General features: G+C 43.1%; 1 protein-coding gene across 1 annotated transcript in view; it reads right to left on the bottom strand.

Moving 5' to 3' along the window:
- The window catches only part of SHISA9 (shisa family member 9), a 293,574-nt gene that overhangs the window by 98,177 nt on the left and 177,813 nt on the right, over positions 1 to 17,584 (bottom strand). The window lies entirely within an intron of this gene.

The following is a 17,584-nucleotide window of genomic DNA, read 5'->3' on the forward strand; positions in this document are numbered from 1 at the left end:
CAGAATTCTAACATCAAAGATATCATTTGAGGCTGTGCGACCTCAGGCTTGTAGACCTCCTCTCTACAAGCTTCTGGTTGCCCAGCTACAAACCAAGAACATGGCTATCTCCAGGGGAGGCTCAAATATGGTAAGGAATGGACAAAGGTGTGTAATTTTCAGAATACTCAGGCTTTTCTCCTCAAAGTATGGTCCACGGACCAGCAGTCTGTGAAGGGACAGCTGATGTAGGCTGGACTCTCAGCTCAGAAAGCCTCCGCTAGAACCCTGGCCTGATCCCTTACTCGCTGTTTGGCCCTGGGCAAGTCACTGAATTTCTCTCAATCTCAGTGTCTTTACCTGTAAAATGAGGATATGTCTATCTGCATCATAAAGTCATTATGAGGATAAATAAGATGACATTAAACATGTGAGAAAGGACAAACTGTTATCACTACAGATACAGCTGAGATTAGAAAATAAGAGAGTATGATTTAAGTTTCACTGTAAATTAGAAATCGAGTTGACATGGCCAATTTTTCAAGCAAAATTTACATGACCCAACTGGCCCAAGAAAAAGTAGAAAACCACAGTAGACCAAAAGCCATTTAAAAAAATAATTTCTATGGTGCTTCTCTTTCAATGTTTCTGTCCGTTGAACATTTTTCAACATTTCAAAATTAAAAGTCAGGGTAAAAATAATACACTTAGACAAAGGTACTAGCCCAAGATGGTTTTCTAGCCAAATTCTAGCAAACCTTCAAGAGACAGATAATTCCCACTGTAGTCAGACTATTCGAGAACATAGGAAAAAATGGGAGTTACCCTCATCGATTTATGACAGCAGTATAATCTTGGTACCAAGATGGGACAAAGATGGTTAGAAATGTATCCCAATCTCCCTTACTGAGCAAGAACCGCACAGGAAAACCTTTCTCCACTATACACAGAGACGCAAAACAAAACGGAAAACCTAACTGAACTAAGGCACTTTAAATACCTAGCACCCGATCAGTAATTGGCTCTGATTAGTAAGATGTCATGACTTATACGATTATTATAAGACTAATTTAGTTTCCATCTTTCTAGCACTTTCAGCTTCTTCAAAGTATTTTAACAAAGGAACCTACTGAAATATGAAACTAAAGTCAACAACCTTGGGAAAAGAATTGTCTTACAAGTCTTGAAAGAAAATTCAAATGATACCAAATAAACACCAACAAAAGTGAAACTTACAGGCCACACCACACACACACACACACACACACACACACACACACACACACACACACACTAAAGCTTACTAAAATTGAAACTGAGACTCTCTGGAGTAAGGGATGATGGGGAAAAGCATGAGTGAGTCAATAACTGCTTTTTTTCAAACTGTTTCACAATAATGAATGAAAAGATTCCTCTCCAATTTTACTGTTAACAAATGAAGAAAAAGAATTAAGTATACTCTTTAAAAATAAAAGGTGACCAGCAGAAGAACTTTAAAAATGACTATAGATATCATGGAAATAGCAGGAAGGAAGGGGAAAATGAGGCTGAAAAAAAAAAATCTAGATCAGTGATTCCCAACTTTGGTTGCTCATTAGAATACCTGGGGAAGAGTTTTTAAATCCTGATGCCTACTCCACATGCCAAAACAAATAAATCCAAATCTCGGATGGGAGCCAGACATCAGAATTCGTTAAACCTCTGGATGTGATTCCAGCGTGTGGTTCAAGCTGGGAAGCACCAATTTACAGCAAAACATACAAGAGGGAAAGGAAAGAAAATAGCAAGGAGGTATAAAGAACAAAAACATCACCCAAAAATGAAGACAGAATTAATCATAAACAAGTTATATCAGTAAGTGGAAATACGATCAAATAATATATTAAAAGAAAAAGACTCTCAGGCTGGGTTAAAAATAATCAAAGCCCAAGGACCTACTGTATAGCACAGGGAACTCTACTCAATATTCTGTAATACCTAAATGGGAAAAGAATTTGAAAAAGGATAGATACATGTATATGTATAACTGAATCACTTTGCTGTACACATGAAACTAACACATTGTAAATCAACTATACTACAATATAAAATATTTTTTTTAAAAAATCAAAGCATAATCTTTATTTGCAAGCCATAATAAATTGCATGATAAGTTATTTAAAAGAGCAGTGTATTCAAAGTCAGAAAACCTGAATTCTAGAATCAAAGATGTCATTTGAGGCTGTGTGAACTCAGGCAAGGCACTTCCTCTCAACCAGCTTCTGGATCCACAGCTGCAAATCGAGGACCTGGCACTCTCCAGGAGAGGTTCAAATGTGGTAAGAAATGGGCAAAAGTGTTATAAACTTCAGAATACCAAGGCCTTGCACCTCACAGTGTGGTCCACAGACCAGCCGCATTGGCATCTTCCAAGAGCTTGTAAGAAATGCAGAATCTCTGGACCCACCCCAAACCCACTGTATCAGAATTTGCATTGTAACAAGATCCCCCAGGTGATCTGCGTTCATCTTAATGTTTGGGAAGCATTGCTCACGATGGCTATCTGACCTTCCCAAGAGTTGGAAAGACAAGAGCTATTGCCTGTTCTTGCTGTCTCATTGCCTCTGTATGAGGCTCCCTCTAACTAAAATGCCCTCCCCCATCCTCGTCTAGCTATAGCTCCTCCTTGATCTTTGAGGCACAGCTGAGATAAGCTCCAGAAGCATCCACACATATACCTCCCTCTGGGTTACCTGCCCTCCCTGTGCTTCCCTCTATCAAAACCTTCACCTGCTGGGCTGTGTAACTGTTGGCTTATGTGTCACCTCCCAGAACTAAACTGTGAACTTATTTTCTTTTTTAAACAAACAACTTTTTTTTTTTTTTTTTTTTTTAATCTGCGGTACGCGGGCCTCTCACTGCTGTGGCCTCTCCCGTTGCGGGGTACAGGCTCCGAACGCGCAGGTTCAGCGGCCATGACTCATGGGCCCAGCCGCTCTGCGGCATGTGGGATCTTCCTGGACCGGGGCACGAACCCGTGTCCCCTGCATCGGCAGGCGGACTCTCAACTACTGCGCCACCAGGGAAGCCCTAAACAAACAACTTTGTATTGAAATATAGTTGATTTACTTTGTTGTGTTAGTTTCAGGTGTACAGCAAAGTGATTCAGTTTATATATACATATATATATTCATTTTGTATATATATGTATTCTTTTCAGATGCTTTTCTATTATAGGTTATTACAAGATACTGAATATAGTTCCTTGTGCTATACAGTAGGTCCTTGTTGTTTTTCTATTTTATATATAGTGGTGTGTATATGTTAATCCCAAACTCCTAATTTAACCTTCATCCCACCCTTTCCCCTTTGGTAACCATAAATTTGTTTTCTATGTCTGTGAGTCTGTTTCTGTTTTGTAAATAAGTTCATTGGTATCATTATTTTTTAGATTCCACATATAAGTGGTATCACATGATACTTGTCTTTCTGTGTCTGACTTACTTCACTTAGTATGATAATCTCTAAATCCATCCATGTTGCTGCAAATGGCTTTATTTCATTCTTTTTATGGCTGAGTAATATTCCATTATATGTACACCACATCTTCTTTATCCATTTATCTGTCAATGGACATTTAGTTTGCTTCCATGTCTTGGCTACTGTAAATAATGCTGCTATGAACATCGAGGTGCACGTATCTTTTTGAATTATAGTTTTCTCCAGATATATGCCCGGTAGTGGGATTGCTGGGTCGTATGGCAGTTCTATTTTTAGTTTTTTAAACCTCCATACTGTTCTCCATAGTGGCTGTATCGATTTACATCCCCACCAACAGTGCAGGACGGTTCTCTTTTCTCCACACCCTCTCCAGCATTTATGTGCAGACTTTTTAATGACAAATACTGTGAACTTTTGAAGGCATTTCAGGAAGTCCCTACAGTGTGCACAAGGTTCTTGCATAAGCAGAACTTAGCACAGAAACCACCCGTATTAGTTTCCTGCGGCTGCTGTTCCACGCTGCCTGGCTCTTAAATAACACCTCTGCTTCACCTTCTCAAAGCACTTTTTACATCTGAAACTTCAGCCTCTTCCTGAGATCTTGAGCAACGGCACTCTGCCATCCCCCAAACCATACTGTTCTGACAAGGTCTCTCAGAGCTAAGGACCTTTAGAGTCAGGAACACCTTGGGAAGTTCCTGTGAATGAGAACCCGAGGACATTACACCTCCATGCTGTTCTCCACACACACCTGACGCCTCACACCATACAGACTCCACTGATGACTCCTTGCCAACCTAACAAGGGTTTGCTGAGAGCCCCAGGAATCAGCTGGCATGCCTGTTTAAGTGAGAGGCAGATACAAAAGAAGGTCAGACAGACTAGCATGGTACAGCCTTAGGCTCAAGGAAATCACAGTCCACTGGGATGTTCACCCCGTGGACAGCGATACAGGGATAATCCCAATTATGAGGCAGCGTGGAGAAGCAAAATCAAAATTGTATTGAAGCATAGTTGATTTACAATGCTGTGTTAAATTCTGCTGTACAGCGAATGATTCAGGAAAGACCAATTGCAACATGATCTGTAACATATTGGTTCTGATGTCAAATAATATATATCTGAAGAAATGTGACCAAAAGTTAACAATTGTTAATTCTGGAATGGTGGAAAGCTGGGTGACTGTTACCTAGTTCTTTGTACTTTTCTGTATCATTTTTCATTTCCTCAAAATAAGAATTAGAATTTAGGAAGAAGAAAATTGGGAGTAGGGGAGACTTCAATATTATGACTTTGTTACTTGTCAAATCCCTGGGCTCTGGGAACAGCCCTCATTTATTTCTAGGAATATGTAAACCAACACAGGTAATCTCTAAAAATTTTCCTGGTGCAATTCCAGGTTTACAAAAGGGACTAGAAAAGTTTTTGTTGAAGGAAGGAAGGAAGAAAAAAAGAAAGGAATTAAGAAGGAAGGAAAGAAAGAGGGAGGGAGGGAGGGAGGAAGAAAGGGGGAAGGGAGGGAAGGAGGGAGAGGGGGGAAGGGGGAAGGGAGGAAGTGATCCCTGCTAGTTTAGGGCAGAAGCCTACATTGACTGGGCATCAGATTAAGTGACCACTTGACTACAGCCACAAAACCCTTTTCCTCCATTATATACTGGCCTGGGCCTTTTTCCAGTTTCCATTGTGTTCAGCCCTCCCTCCTCCATGGGTTCCAAGAACACAGCCTGAGGATGCAAACAAATGAGCCAGTAATTTTCAGGACATTCTCAATTCCTTGGCTGGGTCCCTGCAGCAACTGAATATTAAGCATATTAACTCTAACCTCCCTGCCCAAATTGCTTTGTATTGGATGCAATAATGAGCCTCGCAGGCAAGACAATTTTCCCAAGGCTTCAATGACTATTCCTGTCCAATGGGTGACACCCACAAGTCCTGAAGGCAGCCAGTTAATTTGGAGATGTCATACCAAACAAGGATGAGCACCCTCTACTGTGGGTGGTGGGAAATTCAGATCAGGCCACCTCCAGGCTAGGTCAGGCCAGGCACTGCCCAGAAAAACAGATCTCTCTATCCCTACCCTAACCCTAACCCTAACCCTAACCCTACTCCTACCCCTAACCTTAACAGACTGTGAGAGCCCTCTTATCTAAACAGTAGATGCTGTATTATTGGTCCCTTGGGAACCACCACCAACACCACCACTACAACCAGGGAAAGCACTTTTGATTTAGGTCAATTTAGACCTGAAAATCAGGAAGATGTGTTTGAATTTGTTGCTCTACCATCAGGGATAAAGACAAAAGGAGACCCTCACTCCAAGTGGCACAGAGTTTGCTTCAAAGGAAAGTATCAAGCCCACACATTCCTTGGCCTTCACAAAGGTGAACTGGAGTGGCAACCCAGTGGTACACTTCAATGGTCTCTGAAAGGCATCACTGAGTGCCTCCTCCCAGCACGGAAATGAACAGGAAGCCTCCAGATGAGAGATGGCTACAACAACCCAGATCCACAAACCAGAACAAACCACTTGCTAAAGCACCCAATCCTAAATTTGCTTAAAAACAACAACAAAACCCTACAAACCCATGGTTCTCAACGAGAGGTACAATTTAGAATCAAATTTACATGTATCTGTGTTCATTTGCCCACAACTGACCCCAGGGATTCCAGTTCAGTAGGTGTGGGGTGTAGCCCTAGAACACACATTTTGAAAATGTTCTTATGGAAATTCCAAGGCATGACCCTGGTAAAAGCCCATAACTTTAATATATTCCAAAGGTGTGTCTCGAGAATGCAAACCCAAACCTCTTCTTTCTTTCTTCCCTCTCTCCTTCCTTCAATTTAACAAATAGGCATTGAATGTATCTTGTTAATAACCAAACACCAGACTGCTTTCCAAACCTAGCAAAAAAGTTCTATTTGGCAGATGACTCAAGTCCTCAAGTCTTTCTCTGTCTAATCATGAAGCAATCATAGACCCCACAAATCACACCCCCCAAAAGAACTCTGCCCCTTTTCTTTTTAATAGTATGACCACCTGGACTTAAGATGGAGAAACCTTTGGGGTCATTTTTAGAAGACAAATGGTAACCAGCAAGGGCCCTGAAGTCAGACAGACCTGGTCTTGAATCTCAGCTCCATTTCTTAGCTGTGTGTCCCTAGGCAAGTTTCCTAACCTCTCTGTGCTTCAATTCCTAAAGCTGCAAATACAAGGTAAAATGGACCTCCATGGATATCAGCCTGGACAGATGAAAACTGAAGACCAGATGGCCTCTCACCTAGTCAAGGATGATCATACTCCCACCCTGCTTCAGATACAACCCTCCCACACATTTACAGAATCAAAATCTTTGGGGAGAGGCAATACCGAATTGCCTGGGGTTGCCTAGAATAGACCAAGATTCAATTGTGCCCACCTGGTAGAATAAAGGTTCAAAAGAGAAAATCACCTTAGTAATAAAATGTAAATTTAAAAGTAGTAGTAATGATAATGTTTACTGTGGTATTTCTATGTATACATCATTATGCTAAGTGTTTTACATAAATTATCTCAGTCAATCCTCAAAACAGGGAGGGATTATTTTCAGTCCTATTTAAAGATGAGAAAACCACGGCACGGAGAAGTTACATAAGTTATCCAACGGTCTTCTACAACCCAGATTTGAACTCAGGCAGCTAATACTCGAGATCACCTTCTTAACAAGCAAGAGAGGTACATCTCTTGCATCCCTGAGTTTACAGGTTGAGCTACAATGAAATCTTGGGAGCCTGGTTTTGAATATTTTTTGTCACCTCCAGTCCCATTAGAGGAGGATCAATTATCTCCAAGGAGGCTGGTAACGTTGGCATCTATTCAATTGAGATGGCTCTCTTGTCTCTTGGACATACACAGGCTTCATTCAGGACTGTCCTAGACCAAATTCCACAGGTGCCCATGGGACGAACGAGGCCACATGTGGCTCTGATCACGAGCTCTCTCTCCATCACAGCTCACTGGCTGGCAGACTAGCCTCACTGACCTGTCACATCATCAGGAGACCATCTCCAAGTCTCCAGCAATCTTTGATTCTTGCTAAAGTTTCAGGTCTCTGCCCTCTGTGTTTTTGGATGCTGAAATAGACCAAGCAGTAGCCGAAGATGAAAAGGGACCACGTCTCCTCCCAGAGAAACAAGAAGCAAACATCACACACTCTTCATACCAGCTACCAAGGTTCACCTTTCTAGCACAACATTCATCTGTTTTGTCTCTTGCATGAAAAGCCCTTTTCAGCAGGGAAACATCGCAGCTGCTTTTACAGGACTGCACCTGTCTCATTTGGAGAAAAAGCCGAGTTCAGACAGCTGTAGCCGTCTTTGTGTTTCCTCTTCCTCGGGGCTGGCTGGGGCAGGAAGGGGATGCTTGGAGGAGCGACTCTGGGGTGGAACCACTCCAGCAAACGGCAGGGCGTGGAAGGTCCTGAAAATCCTGCTGCAGGCTGGCGGCAGTCACGTATGGAAAGTATCCAGGGCCACAAGTGATGCTCAGCCGCTGCCCTATTTTTGTGGCCGAAAGGACATTTTAACAAGGTTTAAAAACCAAGCCATGAGTTTCTTGAAAACTTAAATATAATCTTACTATAGCATCCAACAGTTCCACTCCTAGATAGCTACCCCAGACAAATGAAAACTTATCTCCACACAAAGACTGGCATGAGAATATTCAGAGCAGCATTATTCATAACATCCCCAAAGTGGAAAAAGCCCAGATGTCCACTAATGGGTGAATGGAGTGGTCTCTCCATATAAGGGAATGTTATTCAGCAATAAAAAGAAATGAAGTATTGATACCTGCTACAACATGCGTGAACCTCAAAAACAGCCCAACACACAAAACCACAGAGTGTGTGATTCCACTGATATTAAATTTGCCAGAAGAGGCAAATTTATAGAAACAGAAAATAGATTAGTAGTTGCCTGGGGCTAGCAATGGGAGCAAGAAAAGGATTTTATTGGGGCGACGAAAATGTTCTAAAACTTCATGGTGGTGATAGTTACACACTTGTTCAATTTACTTTAAAAAAAAAACAACAACCGGTTGGCACAGTGGTTAAGAATCCACCTGCCAATGAAGGGGACATGGGTTCGAGCCCTGGTCCGGGAAGATGCCACATGCCACAGAGCAACTACGCCCGTGCGCCACAACTACTGAGTCCGTGTGCCACAACTACTGAAGCCTGTGTGCCTAGATCCCGTGCTCCGCAACAAGAGAAGCCTCCGCAATGAGAAGCCCGCGCACCGCAACAAAGAGTAGCCCTTTCTTGCTGCAACTAGAGAAAGCCCGCACGCAGCAACAAAGACCCAACTCAGACAAATTAATTAATTAATTAATTTTAAAAGCCCTGAATTGTACACTTAAAATGGGTGAATGTTGTGCCATGTAAATTACACCTCCATAAGCTTAGGTTTTTTTCAAGTCACCAAACGTTCAGATTTTTTAAAAACCCAAATGATGTGTGTATCAGACACCCTGGGAGGTTGCTGCCATCAGCCCCTCCCTGAGCAGAAGGAGAGAAATGAGGCCAGTGTGGGGCTATCCTTGAAGGCTGGAAATGGGATTATGGGGGGCTGATGCCCAAAATACTGGGCACATCTTTTAAAAGTGGTTTGATTTTTAGAATCCTGAAAAGCTCGTAAATATCACATGACTCTAGAATCAAGAGCACCAGGTCAAAATGGCCACCTGAATCATGGCGTACCCGTCCCGTCACAGTCTCGTCTATTCCATGTCACCCGACACTAGCTGTTCAGAGCACCCAGGGAGGTCTGAGTCCGTTCTGGACACAACGTTTTGGAAGGAACATTGAAAAGTTGACTCTACCCGGGAAAGCTGCTCTCCATCTCAGGCCCACGAGAGTCTCCTGTGTTATAATCAGTTGTGCTGTGAGTTGTTTCAAATCATAAAAAAAAAATAGTTTAAGTGACTTGTTAAAAAAAAAGAAAAGTTGGTATCAGAGTCAAGATTTCCCCAGTGGTAAAAGAAAGCAATCTCTCTCTATCCCAAATCTGCTTTCTAGTTCCTTATGCTGATGTCCATTCCATTTTGTGTTACATTATGAACATCTTCCCAGAGATTAATTTCCCAGACACACCTTCCCATGTGTCTTGCTCTTAAGGTAGACTTCCTCATCAGCTTCCCTTGCCCATCTTCTTAAATAGCACTTCTTCCCCCAACTCCCCTCCTTCCACCCAAATTTCTTTCCTTCTTAGCTCTTATCACCACCTAACATATTACAGACTTATCGCCCCATTAGAAGTGCACTCTGAGGGCTTCCCTGGTGGCGCAGTGGTTGAGAGTCTGCCTGCTGATGCAGGGGACACGGGTTCGTGCCCCGGTCCGGGAGGACCCCACGTGCCGCGGAGCGGCTGGGCCCGTGAGCCATGGCCGCTGAGCCTGCGCGTCCGGAGCCTGTGCTCCGCAACGGGAGAGGCCACAACAGTGAGAGGCCCGCGTACCGCAAAAAAAAAAAAAAGAAGTGCACTCTGAGATGTCCAGGACTCTTCCTCTTTTTTACCAGCTGAATTCCAAGTACCTAGTACAATGCCTGATCTGTGATAAGTGCTCTATAAATATTTGTTGAATGAATCAGTGAAGGAAACTTAGGTTATTGTCAAACTATAGTTGACAAGCTCAGTTCCTTTAAAAAAAAAAAATCAAATCAAACCAACTCATATCTGTAGGACTTACTACATGTAGGGCTTGTGCTATGCCAGGCTCGACCCCTACTCATATCCCCACTTCCCAATCTGGTTTGTGATGACTTGTGATTAAAGACTAGCTATGTGCCTCAAAACACTGCCGCTGTCCTCATTTATCCCCACTCAGTTTCCCAAATGATCTACTGCCCTTTGGTTTCACCTCCCACCATGTATCCTCCAATGCAATACCATGGCACTGAAGGCTCTGATGACCTGGCCCCAACCTACGTGGTCAGCCTCACCTGCCACCATTATTCCTGGACCCCACTGTGGCTCTCATACAAGAAAATAATGCAGCCTCAATACCCTGCATCCAACTGAAGAATCTTTCACTCCGTGAATTCTGCACCCTATGACCTGTCTTCACCTTAGCTTGCCTATTTAATTATTTCATCTTTGCTAAATCTAAAATTCAACTCTGATCATTTTATAAGCATTTATTATTTCTATTCACTCCATCACTTACTGAGCATTTAAATAAAAATGAGACTTGCCATAAAACAAACGAATAAATATTACAAAATAGAAACAGACTCACAGATACAGAGAACAAACTAGTGGTTACCAGTGGGGAGAGGGAAGGGGAGAGGGGCAAGATAGGGGATTAAGAGGTACACACTACCATGTATAAAATAAATAAGCTACAAGGATATATTGTACAGCACAGAGAATATAGCCAATATTTTATAAAAATTTTTAAAGGTAGTATAATCTATAAAAATATTGAATCACTGTGCTGTACATCTGAGACTAATATAGTATTGTAAATCAGCTATACTTCAATTTAAAAAAAAAGACTTGCCATTTTTAAATGCCTACTATGCAAAACGGAAATTTCACTTGCAAGTGACAAAACCAATTTAAGCTAGCTCAAGCCAGAGAGAGAAAGAGAGAGAGAGAAGAGAGAATTTATTGGTTCATGTAGCTGGAAAAGGGGAGGCATGACAGGACCCAGAAACTCAATATGATCAGAGCTCTTTCTTTCACCTTCCTTCTCTTGGTTCTGTTTCCTCTGGGTTGGCTTCACTCTCGGGAAAGTGCTTTCCCACCAGATGGCAACAGCAACTCAGCGTTTATATGGCCCTTGGCACCTATCATCTCAGAAGGCTGAAAAGTGCCTCTTCCTGGTATATCTAGTCAAAGTCCCAAAGAAGGCATGGATTCATCCATCCAGGTCACATGTCTTCCTTTGAACCAATCCATGTGGCCAGAGTCATGGCACTGTGCCTGTCCCATCTAAACTGAGTGGGCTGAGAATAAACAAGGTTCAGGTGCCCAAAGGAAAACAAAACTGACCACCACACTTAATTCATATCAGGCACCATACACGCATCATCTCACTAAACCACAAACACCCTGGGTAAGTATTATTATCCCCTAATGAGGAAAGGGAGGCTCAGAAAGGTTAAACAAGTCACCCAAACCCACAGGGCTAGTAAATGGCAGAAGTGGGGTCTGACTCAGGAACTTAACACACACCAAAGTCCTGTACTCAGGCTCTGTGCTGGGCCCAGAAGATACAGCGATGAAAAGTATACAATCTGTGCGCAGGGGAAGCAGATGTGCCAGCCTACAATTATGATATAATATGACAACACGTGCTGTGACTCACACCAAAATTTGGGAGGTAACAGAGCTGAGTAGCCAAGAGCTCAGGCTTTTGAGTCATTGAAAACTGGGTTCTAATTCCAGCTCTGCCGCTTACAAGCCATGTGACCTTGAACGAGGTCTGATTTCCACATCTGCAAAGAGAGAAGGGGATAGGGCTGCAGAGACAAAGGCAAAGAAGCAGAGGGAGAGCAGTACCTGTGGAAACAGGGAGACCAGGGTATATGGAGGAAACAAACCCTGGTGAGATGCAAGAGCGAAGGGTGTTCCGAAGTCAAACGATGACGACTTCCAATGCCAATATCCAAGATGGTGCTCTCAAGTTCAGTTCAACGTTTCCCAGCCTCCAAGCTCTGTATTCCCCACCAGGCAGTGCCAAGTTTTCAGTAAACCCAAGAGGAGCTGGGTAACTTGTAAGGTTGGAGCTTCTCAGCCTCTGGCAGCTCTCTTCAGCAGATGAGCTTGATTCCTCCTGACAGCACAAGCACTTGCCATGCCCAAAATGAAACTGGCTGCTTAGAAAGTTCATCTCCCTTTCCGTGCTCTATTTTCTCTCTCTCCAGACTCGCAGCCATCCTCCTGGCACAAGCCCAGACTTCCCTCCTCCAGAATCTCCCCACAACTAGTCTAATTGGGATGCTGCGGGAAGCCCCGTGGGGACATCCTGCCCTTCCTCCTTCCAAGCCTCCCTACAAGAAGCTTTGCAAAAATAGGAAGCAGGAGCTAGGAATACTGGAAGACCTGTGGTGGTAAGCAAGGAAGAAGGAGACAGGTGGCCTGAAATGCAATTCAGACAGGACCCACTGGGGACTGAATGTGGCAGGCAATAATGAAAAGACTGCATCTCCTCCAGTCTTAAGACACCTTCAATCTACAGATGCATCGTACATTCAGAAACACTTGCCAAGATAAAATAAACCCAATTACTCTGCTACCTATACACTCTTACAGTACATTTCAAAAATATTAATAATATTTTTAAAGTCTTAGCATCAAGGAAAGATAGCAATTAAAAAATAAATTTTACTGAGCACATAGTATATGAATGTTCGTTTTTTATATATTTTAATTTTTATTCTTATTATATTTTCTTGATTCTAAGCATTTTTCATGTTCTTTTATTTTAATTTTATTTATTTATTTATATTTTTGGCTGCATCGGTTCTTAGTTGCGGCACGCAGGGTCTTTGTTGAGGCATGTGGGGTCTGTGTTGAGGCACGTGGGATCTTTCGTTGCAGGCGTGCAGGCTCTTCATTGCGGTGCCGGGCTTCTCTTTAGTTGTGGCGTTCAGGCTCCAGAGCACGTGGGCTCTGTAGTTTGTGGCACACGGGCTCTCTCGTTGAGGCGCGCAAGCTCAGTAGCTGTGGGGTGCGGGCTTAGTTGTCCCGCAGTATGTGGGATCTTAGTTCCCCAACCAGGGATCGAACCTGCGTCCCCTGCATTGGAAGGCGGATTCATTACCACTGGACTACCAGGGAAGTCCCATAAGCATTTCTCATGTTCTAACCAATTTTTATCTTCACAAAAACCTGGTGAAGTAGTGTTTATGCCCATTTTATGGAAAAGGAAACTGAGGCTCAATTAAATTAAGTAATCCACGAGGGAAGAGCCAGTGAGCAATGGAGTGGGAACTCAAATTAAGGTCTGTCTGAATCAGAGCCCACATATTTTTTAAAATCAGTTTCATTGAGATATAATTTACATACCATAAAATTCAGCCACTGTAAGTATACAATTCTATGATTTTTTTTTTTTAGTGAATGTGTGATATTTTGATCATTACCGGCCTCCTACTTTAGACATTTCCAGCACCCCAAGGAGTTCCCTCATGCCTATTTGCCCCCACCTCCAGCCTCAGGCAACCACCAATCTACTTACTACAGATTTGCCTTCTCTGGATATTTCATAATGGAATCGTACAACAACTAGCTTATACATCTGGTTTATTTCATTTAGCATGTTTCTGAAGATCACCCATGTCATAGCAGCTATAGTATTTCAATCCTTTTTATTGCTGAATTGTATTCCACTGTATGGGATGTACCACGTTTTGTATATCCATTCATTGATTGATGGACATTTGGATTGTTTCCACTTTGGCGCTATTATGAATAATGCTTGTATCAATATAAATATTCATGGATATGTCTTTGTGTGAACATATGCTTTCATTTCTCTTGGGTAGCTTCCTAGCAGTGAAATTGCTGGGTGGTATATGGTAAGCTTACATTTTAAATAACTGCCAAACCGTTTTCCAAAGCCACTGAGCCATTTTACGTTTCCATCCATGCCCATACTGTTCTATATTAACATGTCCTGCCCTGACTGAACTTCAGATATGTCCGAGAGTGCGGAGAATTAGTGAGCTAAGCCCCGAGACAATGCTTTTACGTGAGTCCACTGCAGGAGAGCACTGGTTGGGGATAAAGATGAAAGCAAGAGGTTCTGATGGCCCAAGAACGAGAGGCGGGGATGAAGCAAGAACCAGGTGCATGGCCCCTGGAACATTCTAGAGAGGTGATGAATGGAGAAACTGAAGGCTCTGTTTTCATGAGATGTTTTAGTATAAAGCCCAAGCAGGATGGCTCTGGAGCTCAGAGAGTACAGTCTATCTCAGAGCTGGGGAGAGATGACTTCTCACTGCTCTAGAAGCTTCAGATCGGCACCTTTGTGAACATCAGGACACAGAGTCCATGTGAGGTGATACAAGAGCACCAGCATCATTAAGGACCCTCAAGAGCTTCTTAAGCTGCAAATAATGACAATGAGGCCAAAGTAGAAGGAAAAACATGGCGGACACTATGAGATGAACGCAGTCAGACAAAAGCAAGTGCAGCGTGAACCTGCTGCAAGAATTCTCAGACAGAGAGAATGTTTGCATGGGCAGAAGTCCTGTGTGTGTGAATGATGAGAACAGCCAAGAAAATGTGGGCAATCCCTGCTCTTGTGACTCCATCTCCCCCAAAGGCTGAGAATCCTGGGAAGACTGGGTTACATCCAAGAGCAGAGCTGATTCTCACCTGAGACTTCTTGCTTAGCAGATGCGACCCTGGCTTCCTTCCCATCAGCCCCTGCTTCTCCCACTCACCTGCTCATGAGACATTAAGGACACTCTGTGGCCCCAAATGTGCAATAAGACATCCAAGAAACATAATCATATTTCTCTATGTATAACGAAACTATATAAATCAGGCTCAAAGGAGATAAATCATCAAACTCATGCCAGGAGATCTTCAAGGAGGAAGCTTTCTTCCTATCCCAGAGATGGATAAGGCTGAAAGGCAGGGGGGTGGAGGTCCCAGGTGGGTCTCTTCCTCAACGAGTGAGCTTTGAAGTCTAACACATCTGAGTTCCAATCCCAGCTCTGCCACTGACTAGTCATATGACTTTGGGTAAGTTATGCAATCTTCTTGACTCGATTTCTTCATGTTATAAATGAGAAAACTTCACGGGCTATTGGGAGGACTAGACATAATGTAGTCAAAGAGATTCACACATTGTAGGCCCTCAAAAAAAGTACAAATAAGAAAAGATTTTTTTTTAAAGGTGCTGCTGGGACTTCCCTGGTGGTCCAGTGGTTAAGACTCTGTGCTTCCACTGCTGGGGGTGTGGGTTCAATCCCTGGTCAGGGAACTAAGATCTCGCAGGCTGCACGGCCAGAAGAAAAAAAAAAGGGTACTGCTATAGGAATAGACTATCAGAACTTGTCAGCTCCCTCTGTCAACCCATGACCTGTGTCCCTTAAGAATGAAGTCTGGAAGTTGACTTAGCAATTTATCCTTTAAATTAAGATGACTTTTGGCCCAGGCAGAATAATAATTATTTTTCCCTGAACAGTGACTGCATCGGATGCCATATTGACTGGGGATTAACAGGGACAAAACAAGTCATGGAGAGTGAATTCTCCCTGAACATCAAGGGGAATCAGTGAAGCATCATAGCAGCAGAGAAAGGAGGAAAGGGTGGGGGTGGGGGTGGGGGTGGGGGTGGGGGTGGAGTCAGGAGGGAGGACAAAAGGAGGAAAACCAATTACAACATCATGGATGAAATGCTTCCCAAGGCCCAGCTGCGACCCTGACTTTACCATGTGATCAACTCAATCAAGAAGGTTACACTGGGGCACCAGATGGGATGGAGGGAAAATATGTCCTCTCTCTCTTATCCGTAGAATTTCAGAGGGGCAGCAATGGCTACCATGGACCTCCTGGCCCTGAGGACCACCTGAGAACAGAGGGACCTGGTAGAGGTGAAGAAAGTGTACCTCTTGGACACAGAGGGCAGGTCAGAACTCTAAGAAAATAGCAGCCCTTAGGCTGCCTGTAATTCCTTCTGAAGGCTGCTCTGCCCTGGAGGCTGAGCCTGGAGCGCTGTGCCAGGGGCTTGGGGACGTGACAACAAATAGAAGGAATAGTAACTGGTCATTCATTGGTCATGGCAGACACGTGAGGTTCTGGGTCCTGGGGACAAGCATGGAAGTTCATGCACACAGGACTCAGCCCCAGGTGTGCTACTCAGATCTGCAGCCCCAACTTCAAGAGATTCAAAGCCAAAAGCCTTCAGGGAGGAGGACAGGCAGGGTGTGTAAATTAGTAAAGTGGACCTGGCCCGGGGGTGAGTTGGGAGCACACCCCCCACCCCGAAAGAGGCAGCCATTCTCAGCGTCACCATCATGTATGCAGGAATTTGGGCCTGGCATGGCCACATTCTCCTGATGTTTCATGAGAAGCCCAAATCTGGAATTTACTATGAAATCTTTCGATTTTCAAAAGACAGCAACTAGCTTAAAAGAGTTTTTTATTTTATATACCATTGTGCTACTCAAACAAAAGACAATTGCTGGCCAAGTCTGCCTCAGGACTCCAGTTTGTAACCCTAACCCTAACTCAATATTTTTCTGTCTTTAAGGACATCTGTGCTACCCTTTTTCGTAGAGTGGAAACTTCAGGAGGGCAACAGCAAGCTTATAACCTCTCAGTCTCTGGGACTGTCCTGAAGAGAGGGTCAGGCCTGGGGTATGAATGAGCCGGAAGAGGACCCATCATTGCTGTGTAAGCTATACCCGCAAGGTATTAGAAGCCAAAAAGGGACATTCGTCTGTATTTGTGCTGGAAAATTTCTGCTGATATGTTTTGTCGTGCATGTTATTTAAAAAGACAAGTTGTAAAACCACTATGGAGAACAGTATGGAGGCTCCTTAAAAAACTAAAAATAGAACTACCATATGACCTAGCAATCCCACTCCTGGGCACATACCCAGAGAAAACCATAATTCGAAAAGATACCTGCGCCCCAAAATGTTCATAGCAGCATTATTTACAATAGCCAAGACGTGGAAGCAACCTAAATGTTCAACAGCCGAGGAATGGATAAAGAAAATGTGATACATACATACAATGGAATATTACTCAGCCAGAAAAAAGAACAAAATAATGCCATTTGCAGCAACGTGGATGGACCTAGAGATTGTCATACTGAGTGAAGTAAGTCAGACACAGAAAGACAAATATCATATGATATCACTTATATAGGGAATCTAGAAAAGCAGCGTACAAATGAACTTACTTACAAAACAGAAGTAGAGTTACGGATGTAGAAAAGAAACTTATGGTTACAGGGTGGGGCATAAATTGGGAGACTGGGACTGACATATACACACTACTATATATAAAATAGATTAACTAGTAAGAACCTGCACAGGGAACTCAATATTCTGTAATGGCCTATATGGGAAAAGAATCTAAAAAAAAAAAAGAGTGGATATATGTATATGTATAACTGATT

Source organism: Tursiops truncatus, chromosome 15 (assembly GCF_011762595.2).
Source record: "Tursiops truncatus isolate mTurTru1 chromosome 15, mTurTru1.mat.Y, whole genome shotgun sequence".
Taxonomy (NCBI): domain Eukaryota; kingdom Metazoa; phylum Chordata; class Mammalia; order Artiodactyla; family Delphinidae; genus Tursiops; species Tursiops truncatus.